This window comes from Electrona antarctica, assembly GCF_951216825.1.
Source record: "Electrona antarctica genome assembly, chromosome: 1".
Taxonomy (NCBI): Eukaryota; Metazoa; Chordata; class Actinopteri; order Myctophiformes; family Myctophidae; genus Electrona; species Electrona antarctica.
The window spans coordinates 15,073,546-15,086,428 of record NC_136806.1 but is presented as its reverse complement, the minus strand read 5'-3'; positions in this window follow the sequence as shown (position 1 = coordinate 15,086,428).

The following is a 12,883-nucleotide window of genomic DNA, read 5'->3' as shown; positions in this document are numbered from 1 at the left end:
CTGTCAGGTACTGTTGGTGGAGTAACTCTGCTGTGGACACTGGTTGGTGACAACACTGTTCAGCATTGATGATCTAAAGAGGTCAGGATACAACAATAAAACAGTTACAGTACACATGTAACCTTTTATTTGATCTTTAACTATACATAGATCTGTTGGGACTCAACTACAACAATAACTTAAAAAATCACACCTGTGTGAACTGAGTGGTGCAGTGACGTCACACACTAACCATAGCAACCATGCTCACCTGTGCGTGGGGCCACGTACAGTTGCTAACCATAGCAACCATGCTCGTTTTTTTGGTACGAACAAACACGGATACACGGGTACACGGGTACAAAGCCAGTTTTTGGAGTGGTTTGCACCACTCAAAAAATATGTACACATGTTGGACATTCAAATGTAAACTTTTAAATACACAGAAAAAACTCAAAGGTTCATGGATTACTTGTCAACTTCCCCATTTAGCCTCTTTCACTTCACTTCACTGATGGCCATCAAGTTCATGGTTCATAATCATTTTCTTAAAATAATTGTTGAGTGAACTAGGGAATTGCACATTTCCCGTCACTGTGTCACACCCCAGGTGAGAGAGCATGTGACATCATCAGGGATGGAGCATGTGACATCACGTGACATCATCAGGGATGGAGATCCCTGATGTAATCAATATTAAGCCCATATATGGAGATCCCTGATGTCATCAATATTTGCCAGCATCTGACCTCAAACCTGTAGATCTCCATATATGGAGCTGACCTGTTCTGACATTCCATATGTTGATCCCCCCCACCCGTCCTTCCTCTTCGATGTCTCCCTTTTGACTGATACCTGTCCATTTAAACTCGAGACGGGCCTGCCCCAAAGTTATTAGTGCAGCCGCGCCCAGCAGTCTGCTGTCACCCAGACGGATGCGTGCACGCGAGGTGGCTTCTCGCCCTCAGGCGTCTTACTGGTATCATAGCACAGGGGTTCTCAACGTTTTTGTCCGGGGACCCCCGGAAATGCTTTGGCAATGTCTCGGGACCCCCGCCCCGCCCCCTCCCGACCCCCAATATAAATTGACTGCTACAATAACCTTAAACCATTTTGGGCGGGAACCCCTTTTGGTGTTTTATGCATTGTTATAATTTAGCTATTGAAAAATAGCAGATCTACAAGCTCATAGCGCGCCACCGAGTGGCGCGCTACGAGCTTGTAGGTCTGCTATTTTTGAAAAATCGTGAAAATAAAATTTAAAAAAAAATCTTTTATTTTTTGAAAATAATTTGGGGACCCCCTAAAATATTTTGGCGACCCCCCGAGGGGTCGCGACCCACGGGTTGAGAACCCCTGTCATAGCACAATAACAAATCAAATAGATAAACCATGTACTCTTCACACGTTATTCCTAACCCCTACGTGTTGCTACCAGTTTATATTACAAACAATCAACCTAGCATCTGTCTAAACAACATGCTATGTAAATCACATTTGTGGTCAAGAGAAATACGTTACAAAAACATGAGTGACAACAAGCTTGTAGAGCTTGTAGATCTGCTATTGTCAGCATGCAACCAAGTGTAAAATGATTTATACTGGATCTCTTGTCCACTGGTCCCTTCCAAACATTTTAGTCTCGTTTTTATTTGTTGTCAGTATATTTAGTCTTAGCTTAGTTTTAATTTAGTTTCCATTTAGTTTTCGTCAGTGAAAAAAGGTAGTCGACGAAATTTTTTCGTCTTTAGTCGACGAAATCAACACTGCACATGGACTGAGGACCGAGGACCGAGAGGAAAGTGGTCTCAATAATAGTTTTTTTTAACTAGAATTGGGAAAACGTAATTTATTACTGTACAGAAAAGTTGTATTAGTTTAGAGACAAGATCAACTATGGCTTCATGGGGTGCGAAATTGATACGCATTTTTTTGGGGTGAACTACTCCTGTAACATAGCAAGGACATTATCCCCATTATATAAGATATATACTTTTCCTGGATGAAGGAATTATAATATTGAATCCTACCTGAACTCCTAAACGTCAGTCACAACCATCCTTCCAGTGTTTTACTCAGACAGGATTCAGGAATGAAGTCCATTATTTGACCACAGCTCAGCTACACCTCAGAAATAACACAAGGTGACAACTAGTGAAAGAGGATCAAGCACCCCGAAAATGCAGAAATGCTCCACTTTAGAGGAACTATAGGACAACAAGATTCCACCGTTGGCCTGCAGCGCTTGACCTACTAACCCCCGACGACCATGCAGTCTTATGTAAAGGTTAAACATAATATGCAATTTCAATGTTTGTGAAGTTTCAATGCACAGATTATTTATTTCCTGATATTAGACTGTTAAGACTGATGCGTTCTTGGTTTACCTATGACCCTAGTTTACTGAGGCACTACACTGTCTGCACTACACCTGGAGAAGGAGCACAGAGCTAGATGTCAAACAGAAGGGACTGACGTGGAAACAGCTGGAGAGGATGGCGCAAGACAGACGAGGGTGGAAACGACTCATCAATGGCCTATGTTCCGAAAGGAATACAAAGGCCTAAGTAAAAAGTAAGTAAGTACACTGTCTGTGCATTTGATGCATTTGTTTGCCTTGCCTACTGTAAGTCTGTGACTGTAAGTCATCTCTGGATGAAAAGTGTCTGCTCGGCTACTAATACTATAGAGGCCTAGTATAAGCCTACCTACGAAACCTAAGAAACAATAGTCATGTTTGTACACTTTGTACTCATTGTTGTCCTCTTGTGACATGCTGTACTCCAATTCTAGGCACTTACAGTTAACCCATTTTGGGCGGGAACCCCTTTTGGTGTTAGCATTATGTTATGCTTTAGCTATTGAAAAATAGCAGATCTACAAGCTCATAGCGCGCCACCGAGTGGCGCGCTACGAGCTTGTAGGTCTGCTATTTTTGAAAAATCGAAGAACGACTGACATAGAAACATAGCTTTTTTAGAAAGCTCAGGATGTAGAAGACATTTTTAGAATCTGATATCAGGTCAAAATGGGTTGGAGCAGAATTGGTCCTTACAACTATAGTAGGAAAAAACTAAAAACAAATGATTGTTTGTATTTATTTTCATGTTAGAAAGATTGAGTGATGTTATCTGGCTGCATTGAAGTGTATGATACAACTTGTCATGGTTTATATTGTTCACAATTGTTTTTTAATGTTGTAGTATAAAAAAAAGCTAATCATTTTGGGGAAGATATAGCAAAACATTCAGTGGCGTGCACAGACATTTAGAGGGGCAGGTGCTCAAGTAAGAAAGGGCACCTTGTGCAGCGCGTGGAACCGTCCGGTTGCCTTAATAGTGTGAGATTTATAGATTTTGGGGCATGAATAATATATTAGAAGCTTTTTTTTTAAATCAAGAATTGATCAATGTCACCACGGTCCACATACTATACAAAAAAAAGTTTGTCTTTTTTTTCTTCAAAAGGGCACATTGCCGTCCAGAGGGCAAGGGCAGGTGGTGCTCTAGCATCCCCTAGTGTCTATCTGTGCACGCCACTGAAAACATTGTAATATCTAATCGCAACAATCGTTGAATCACAGAATCGCAACATAATGAAGAATCACAATACAACTGTATGAGGTAAAACAAAATCACACCCATGTGATGTGAGGGGGGCTCTTATCATCGTACATCATCATGACGTAAAATAGACACTGTCTATTTGCTCAAACATTATGACGTAAAATTGTCCATTCATTGTCAATGGGAATTTGATGTTTGTGTAGGACAAAGTTTGTGGACACACACCAAAAGCTGGATATAGAGGGTATGCGCATGCATAAAGTGAATGGGAAATAGAGTTTAACGTCGCTTAACATCGTCTAATGCAATCAGATAGGACTTTTCTGTTTGGATGTATGGGCTCTCAAGGCCATAAAGTAGTGTTTTGCCACTCAGTAGGCGTTCCCGCATAACTTCCGGGTATGATGATGATGTCACGCGCATACCCTCTATAGGAGGGGCTAGCGCCCCTCAAAGAGGATCTCTACTGGACCAACAAACCTTGTTTTATGGAGACCTTCACACAGTTCTGTGTTACTTGTGGGTTCAGATGAATTGAAGGTTTGAAGTGGATATTTCTGCCTGAACCCAGAGTATGATGGCTTCATACTGTCACTGATGTTCTGATACAGTATACATGTGTTTACTGTACACTGGTGTTCTGATACAGTATACATGTGTTTACTGTACACTGGTGTTCTGATACAGTATACATGTGTTTACTGTACACTGATGTTCTGATACAGTATACATGTGTTTACTGTACACTGGTGTTCTGATACAGTATACATGTGTTTACTGTACACTGATGTTCTGATACAGTATACATGTGTTTACTGTACACTGATGTTCTGATACAGTATACATGTGTTTACTGTACACTGATGTTCTGATACAGTATACATGTGTTTACTGTACACTGATGAATGATACAGTATACATGTGTTTACTGTACACTGATGTTCTGATACAGTATACATGTGTTTACTGTACACTGATGTTCTGATACAGTATCCATGTGTTTACTGTACACTGATGTTCTGATAGTATCCATGTGTTTACTGTACACTGATGTTCTGATACAGTATACATGTGTTTACTGTACACTGATGTTCTGATACAGTATACATGAAGAGGAAATATATCCGTGTGTCAGCATCTAGACCTCTATCTAAGTAAACATTTACAATCAAATACCGTAGAAACATCTTAACATATAGTATATGGTCATTTGGTCAGGTCTAAAAACACTAACTCTACAGTAGAATATAACTACAACTTCTATGTCACGAGTTGTATAAGCAACTTAAGCATTAATAAAATAAGAAAAACACTTTGGATTTGATTATTTGTTTATTTTTTCATGTTTGTAAATGATTAAAGAGTTAGTAGAGATCAGATATTTCCTCATGAACAACCCACAAACAGATTGGATTTGTTTATTTTGTCATGAGAATAATCTACAAATTAACAAAAACAAAAAACATTGATCTCATAGATAGAGTATATGGGAAAACGATACAATAGTGTAGCTTTCAGGATACATCGAATATGATGAAGCAATATTCCAATTCCAGTTTTATATATATGCTCATATATTATATATTAATATTGCTCTTACCCCATGTTAGCCGTGAAATAATTCACTCTGTTGTCACTGTTTTGAAACTGTTTCATTCATTGAAATGAGGTTATGAGAATAACCTAATAATGTTCAGTGTCTACTACAATAATTAAACAGCAGACAGCAATGCATTCAATTTGGTTGTGGGTTAATTTCATTCTGAAAGGCTTTTAGAAATAGACACTTTACTTGAGGGTTGGTATAAGGGCATTCCAATTATTGGTGACAGTATAGAATTTCCCCCATGTTTGAGCCCAATTTTGGGGGAATGAGGTCAGGGATAAACTCCCTCTGGTGTTGTGTCCATGTAGCCTGGGTAAACACACTCCCCCTGCTGGACAACATTTCATTCTGCCAGGAGGGTTGCAAATCTGGCGCGGGGGGAGGGGTTTAGCCAGGCTAGTGTCCATGGGCATCACTGACTAGAGCAAGCAGTAGCTTGACAGGTATCTGGGCAGACCAGCTACCATTTATCAGTAACCTATTTGGGTCATTTGACACAAAATAGTCCATCATTCCTATGTACAATGTATACAGATACATAGATTATTCATTCAAACCCAGATCAGCGTCTGGTGTGTCCAGAGCTCTGCGTAGGTTCTGCCAGAACAGTCCAGGGTGCTGTCCAGCATGGGACCAGCTCAGGTAGGTCTGTCTCTTCACCAGCCTCTTCATGTGATAGTAGGGAGACAACTGGTGGGCTGGAATGTCCTCCAGAAACACCAGGATCAGCACGTCCTTCTGTTCATCAAACAGACGGTAGCTGCACACAGGAGACCAGGGGACATTTATATGGACAGTTACATAAAGCATTATACATAATGACCAAGAAGAAGAGTTATCTTCAACACCTCTGACTTTTAGCCAACATGGTTCCCCGTGCAGCAGTGGTATTATCAAAGCCTATAGTGATTGTCATGCTGTATCAACTACTTTAGTTGGGGACCCCCTGGAACCCCTTCAAGGACCCCTGGGGGTCCCCGGATCATACTTTGAGAACCACTGCTTTACACCATCAGCTGACATGATTTAACAACAGTGGTTTTGTAATCCCTGTGAAATGATGTCGGAATACATCTGACATATGATTCATATTTATAGTCGTATTAACATGCCAGTTACAATTCTCACTTTTAAGTGAATGTTTTAGATTTGAACATTTGAACATTCTGAATTTGATTACAATTTAATTACATGTAATTCTCCTGTAAAGTGCCCATAATTGTGATGTCTGTGAGGCCTGAGCAAAAGCAAGGCTCTGAAAATTATCATGTGATAAAGCGGATGAGAATCTTATCCTCCTCACTTCGGTTTCGTCTTTAGAGTCACACAAATGTATCCTAATATAAATCAAAATCATCAAAGCATACAGCTTGCTGCTTAGCAGTAATGGAAATGACAATGTAAATATTAATTAAGCTGTGTTTTGTGAACGGAAATGACAAACAAGATGACAGCTTCCTGCCTCGGATTTCAGGAGCTGTAGTTCCAGCATTTGGAGATTGTGGAACAGTTAATTGTCTGGCTACACAAGACTACTTAACCCCCAACTGCTGCTTTTTAACCACAATAAAGTGCTCCTAATAGTTAGGATGGTAAATGCAGAGGACAGATTTCACATACAGTACGTGCAAATGTACAATGACAAAAACCTCCAATAGACAACTACAGGAGACTACATTTATTTAAATCAATCAAGTAAATTCATCATTGCACTATAATTCTGCAACTATGTGCTGAGAGCTGCTACAGTGCCACTGACTGTATAGGGCCCATAACATGAGCAATACTGCCCTCACCTGGCCATCTGGATCTCTCTAGAGCACCATTCACTCTCCAGGTAATGATGGCTGATTACACAGATGATCTTTCTGCTGCCATAGATGGCATCTGCAATGTTCTCTATGATGGGTTTACCTGGAAACAAAACACGTTATTCAAACCATGTTCAAAACTATTTCACTTCTTCTTGAGAGACAGGTAGATTCAGACATAATCTACCTGCTTACAAATGTTGGACAGAAAAAGACAGACGGATTTAAATAATTACAGTATTACTTAGAGACAGAGAGGTTTATACCTGGTGGGAAGTCTCTGTGGTGCAGACATAGTTTCCAGCCCTGCTCTCCCTCCAGCACTGGAAGCATTTCTCTGTAAACCCAGAGCTCATCGTGAACGTTGTAGGAGATGAAGGCATCGTAGCGCTGAGGAGACCCCTTCTTTCTTTCCTTGGCATCATAAAGGAAGGCCAGGAAGAGGTAGTAGGCATAGAAAAGATGCAGCCTCAGGAAGTGGTAGGTGAAGGATGTGAGCAGAATTAGCACAATCACACAAGTGGAGGAAATGAAGCAGATGAAGCTAACGTCCACCCAACATGAATGATAGTCAAAGTCCAGAAACCTGGTTCCCTTTTTAGCCAGAGGAAAGCCACACATGTAGCGGTGAGCGTCAACTACCAGTGTTTGGTTGTTGTTCTGCATCCACTGCTGAAAGTCAGCATTAGAACAATCGCAAGCTAAAGGGTTGTCATTCATTTTAATAAACCTGAGAGCAGGGAGGGAACTGAACACAGAGACATTGATCACCGTCAACTCATTCTGGCTCAAGTCCAGCCAGGAGAGTTGAGTCAGATTGGCGTGTGCCAGGAAATCCAGGGACGTCAAATTACAGCTTGTTAATGAAAGTGTCTTCAGCTGTGGTACATATTGTAATGAGTCTGGATCTGGTTGTTTACCATGGACAACTTCCAAATAATCCAAATGTTTCATATCTGAGAGCATGTTCCATACGATATATGCAAGCTTGTCGTTTGGACGGAATTCTAATATTAACCTCTTCAGGCTCTGTAGTAAGGTGGTATTATTATAGTTTTGCCATTGTAACTCATGGGGAGGTGAATATGTAATTTTGTCTTTAAAATTTAGATAAAGTGTTTCAAGTTCATCTAGTCCTTCATAAATGGTGTTGTTCCATCGTCCATATGGATCGGGATAGTATTCAATGTGTAAGTGCTTGAGTGATTTCAGACTAATGAAATCCCTTTCGAGGTGAGATGTTGTTATATCCATATATACTAGTTTGTGTAGGCCAATCCTGAATGCGGGGCCATACCAGATAATTAAATTGCTATTCACAGTTAGAACCTTTAACTCATTAAGATGTTGAAAAACACACTGTTCGAGGTCAATAATTCTGTTGTGATGTAGATGGAGTTGTGTGAGTCTGGTTAAATATAAGAAGTCTGAGCAGCTTAAATCATTAATACGATTGAAACTCAGGTCAAGGATTTGAAGCATGGAGAGATTCTTAACTTCGTCTGGCACTTTGGAAAAGTGGTTGAATGCGAGGTTCAGTTGGCTCAGTTGACTCAGTTGGTTCATTTGTTTTATTGAATCCTTAGACAGTTCAGTCAGGCCATTAAATGATAGATCCAGGTTGGTAAGCTGAGTACAAGGTGACAGTATTTCACTAAGGCTGTCATTGATGTTACCTACACTGAGTGTCCTCAGTGTGGGTATTTTGCAGATTATATTTAAGAGATCTCTGTCTATAATAGTGTAAAACTGATGTAGGTGTAGGTTATCTAGTGAATCAAGGCTCTGTAGAGCCTTTCTGGTGTTTTTATAAGATATATTAGAACCAATCAAATACAAATACACCTTAGTTATATTCTTTAGAAAATACTTGTCTGGTATGTCCCACTCCCATCCAGTACCATTACAGCACTGTGACAGGTCGATTGTCTTAAGATGTGGAAATACAGCTGTTGTGATGCTGAACATTTTTATTGACTTTGACTTCACTTTCAACTCCCTGAGCTCAGAGGACATGTTTAATGGCAGATCTTTTGACTGAAAAGACTCTAACTCATCAATTGCAACGTTCAGCACCTGTAAGCTTGGTAGTTGTAAGACAGTGATAATATCTGTCATTTGAGTGCACTTCAGACTTAGTTCCTGTAAGCTGGTGAGTGACTGGAAGGCTGCAGGGTTGAGGAATTGGATATTGTTAAAATTCAAGTTCAGTATCAAGAGGTTAGACAATCCCTGAAACATGTTGTCTGTCAGTGTTGTTAGTTTGTTATAATCCATAGAGAGCGTTTTAAGTTGCACCAAAGGTACAAAAGCTCCGTCATCTACATGAGTTATTGAATTATTTCTCAGGAACAAGTATCTTAGATTTGCCAGATGGTAAAAATCTGTCCTATGTATCTTTTGGATCGTATTGTGCTCTAGTGTTAATGATATAACAAATCTGGGAATGTCATCTGGTATGCTACTGAGATTAAGATGTTCACAATCGACTTCACCAGCAGTGAAATTGTCAGAGTAAAGAATAGTGCAGTCTTTCAGGAAGTAAGCCAGTGTGGGACTAAGATGAAGCGTGAACAACAGAAATAAGAAGGAGAAACGATGGCAGCTTCCTGTCTGAAGCATCATGGCTGTCTTCAGGGTCAACTGTCAGGTACTGTTGGTGGAGTAACTCTGCTGTGGACACTGGTTGGTGACAACACTGTTCAGCATTGATGATCTAAAGAGGATACAACAAACAGTAAACAGTTACAGTATTGTATTTGATCATTAGCTTTATACACTGACACGAAGCTAGACAGGAACGCCCAAAAACGTCACATCCGGTTTTAGTCTGGGGTAAGAATTTTCTATGGCTGCCAATGCAACTTGGTCCAATCCTTAATCACATACGGACAAACATCTATGCCGATGCTATCTAACTTGCGGAGGTAGCGTGCCTTGTCCACGGGCAACAGATCTTTCAACGTATGGCATTGCAAATACGTTTGATAATCGCTACTCTGCTCAATATTGTTTTGAAAATGCCGCAAATTGCATTGCAGTGAACGAGCGCAAATCACAACTTCCCCAGGGGGTGGGCGGAGTCACAGTTTGAGGCGCTGATTACGAAATATTCACAGTAAGTTATAAACGTTAATGTTGCATCTTCATCAAATTCATACTGTATAGCAAATCAAATACACACAATTTCATACTCTTTATACTTTATTCGTAATTCCTGTGTTTTTTTTTTTTACCGTTTACTAGCACAGGGGTCTCCGCGGGGGATCCGGGACCCCTAGAGGGTCCTCAAAGTTACTACAGGGGGGTTGAAGATGCCTGTCCTGATTTAGCAGATGTTCTTATGCAGTGACTGTACAGTGTATACAAGGTAGAGATTGGAATAAGCAGAAAAACCATGAACTCTATACAGCAAAATGGTCAATAGTCACATAAGTATAGAGTGCTGAGCCATAAGCGGCGGGTGGATTTTACCTTTAGGTAGGATAGAATTGCGTGGGACGACGACGCAGATTTATTTATTTATTTCCCCCAGGCCAGATGGTCTAACAATGTCATGATTTGACCAATTTATTACCAATCTCGTACACCATTGCTCACAAAAGCAAGATCCTTGACCCAATTACAGCCACTGCATCTTACCTTTTAATTAAAGTAAAAGTAGTCTGAGGAAAAGGAACAATTCTGTTCCCCGGACACTGTTTTGGGATATTTTGGCTGAGATGACCCGGCGGTGTTGTGTTGCTGCCCCTCCGCTCCCTCCCGGCTCATAGGCTCTTTACAGACGGGCCGACGGTACACAGACAGCAGCATCTCCGCTGACCGTGTCAGTGAGAGACTCGCTGTAAGCACTGGACCAGGGCTATACTGCAGGAGTGTGAACCGTGCGGTCACTGGAACAAAGCCACCGTATTAGCATTTTAATACCTGTTCTGTGAACACTGAACACCGTAAAGGTGTGTGCAAAATTACCTGGGGGAGGGGAGCTTCAGCCTTCAGTCAGTGGGTGCTATTTGGCTTACTATTGTGTCAGTGGGTGCTTAAGCCCTCAGGCACTCCCGGAGTTGACGCCGTCGCCAGGAATGATTGGGTATTGTCATGGCAACAGTGTACCGTCATTGTCTCCACCAGGCCGAAGGCATGGGGAGAGAGTATGTTTTGCTCTCCGTCCGTCCGTGTGTCCGTCCGTGTGTCCGTCCGTCCGTCTGTGAACAGCTAATCTCCGGCACCGCTAACCTGGTCGATGCCAAATTTTGTACACATACTCCCTGGATGCCAACGATGAACCTCTGCCCCAAAATCTCCAGAACGTCCTCTTATAGCGCCACCAGGAGGCCGCTTTGTGCAAAACAAGTTTTTGGACAGTACACCTACAGATTTTGTCCAAACATCACGCAAATTGGTACACAGTCTCTCTAGAGCCAGTCAACAAAACGGGTCTTTCAGATTTCTCAGACTCCATCCTGATTGGCTAAGATTGGCTTCCAAAGTTCGCAGGAGTGCTCAGTTTCAAACAAAATACTACAAATGGACCCAAACACATTTTCTAATATTACTCCTTCAGATGTTATCCAAATTTCACACAAATCGGTACACATGCTCTCCATAGTCATGTGATCAAGACGGGTTTGTTTGATTTCTCATAATCCACCTTCATTGCCTACGATTGGCTTCTAAACTTTTCAGGAGTAGCCCGCTTTGTACCCGTTTTGTCACAACTACTCAACGCAGCGTCCGATTGCGGTGAAACTGTGCATGCATATTCCCACTAGGCTGAGGAATAAATGCCACTTGACAGTTTTCAAATCATGGTGGCGCTACAACAGGCTAAGCCGTGTCTCTCTCTCTCACTCTCTCACACACACACACACACACACACACACACACACACACACACACACACACACACACACACACACACACACACACACACACACACACACACACACACACACACACACACACACACACACACACACACACACACACACACACACACACACACACACACACACAAAACATGATTATATTACTCCTAAACATTTTGCAAAACATCACACACACTCCTATCCTCCTGGTGGAGACCTGTGCCCAGAAGGGCACTTTTTCTAGTTTCCCCTGTTGTTTCCCAGTAAATGTTTGCGTTACCATTCACCTCAAGTGTCTGTGGCTCCTTTGGATATAATTCCCTGTGCCTAAACTGGCGATAGAATTGTTTTTGAACTAACACTACTATGTAGGCCATACATGGGTAACTGGCGGCCCGGGGGCCACATGCGGCCCCCACCATCACTTAATGTGGCCCTCAGGTTAATATCAGAATACTGATATAAAATAGCAAATAATCACCCTAACCCAAATAATTCAGGATTTCAATTCAAATATAGCAAAAATAGCCAATCTGCAAGCTCAAAACGCGTCGCAGTGGAACGCGTTTTGAGCTTGTAGATCTGCTATTTTTGCTACGATTTTTGGCCCTCTGGAGTGAGTGTGGAAATATAGTGGCCCTCTACATCGTCAAAGTTGCCCACCCCTGATGTAGGCTATATAAGACAGAAAAGTCACAAGTAATTTCCAGGAAGAAGGAATTGAAACATTGAATCCTACCTGAACTCCTAAAACTCAGTGACAGTCCTCCTTCCAGGGTGTTAATCCGAGGAGAATGAAGACAGTCCATCTGTCATGGAAGTCCATTCGACCACAGCTCATATGTGACACAGCAGATGACAATAGAGGAGAGAAGTGCAAAACAAAGCACCGTAACAATGCAGAAGTAGCCTACTTCACTTAAATGGGAATAGGACATAATTAATGTTGTGTAGGCCTACAGTTTAAACAACACTCCTCTGTGCTGCCAAACTGGATGCACTACTTTCCACTATGTACCATATGAATCATTGTGTATAGACCATAGAGTATAT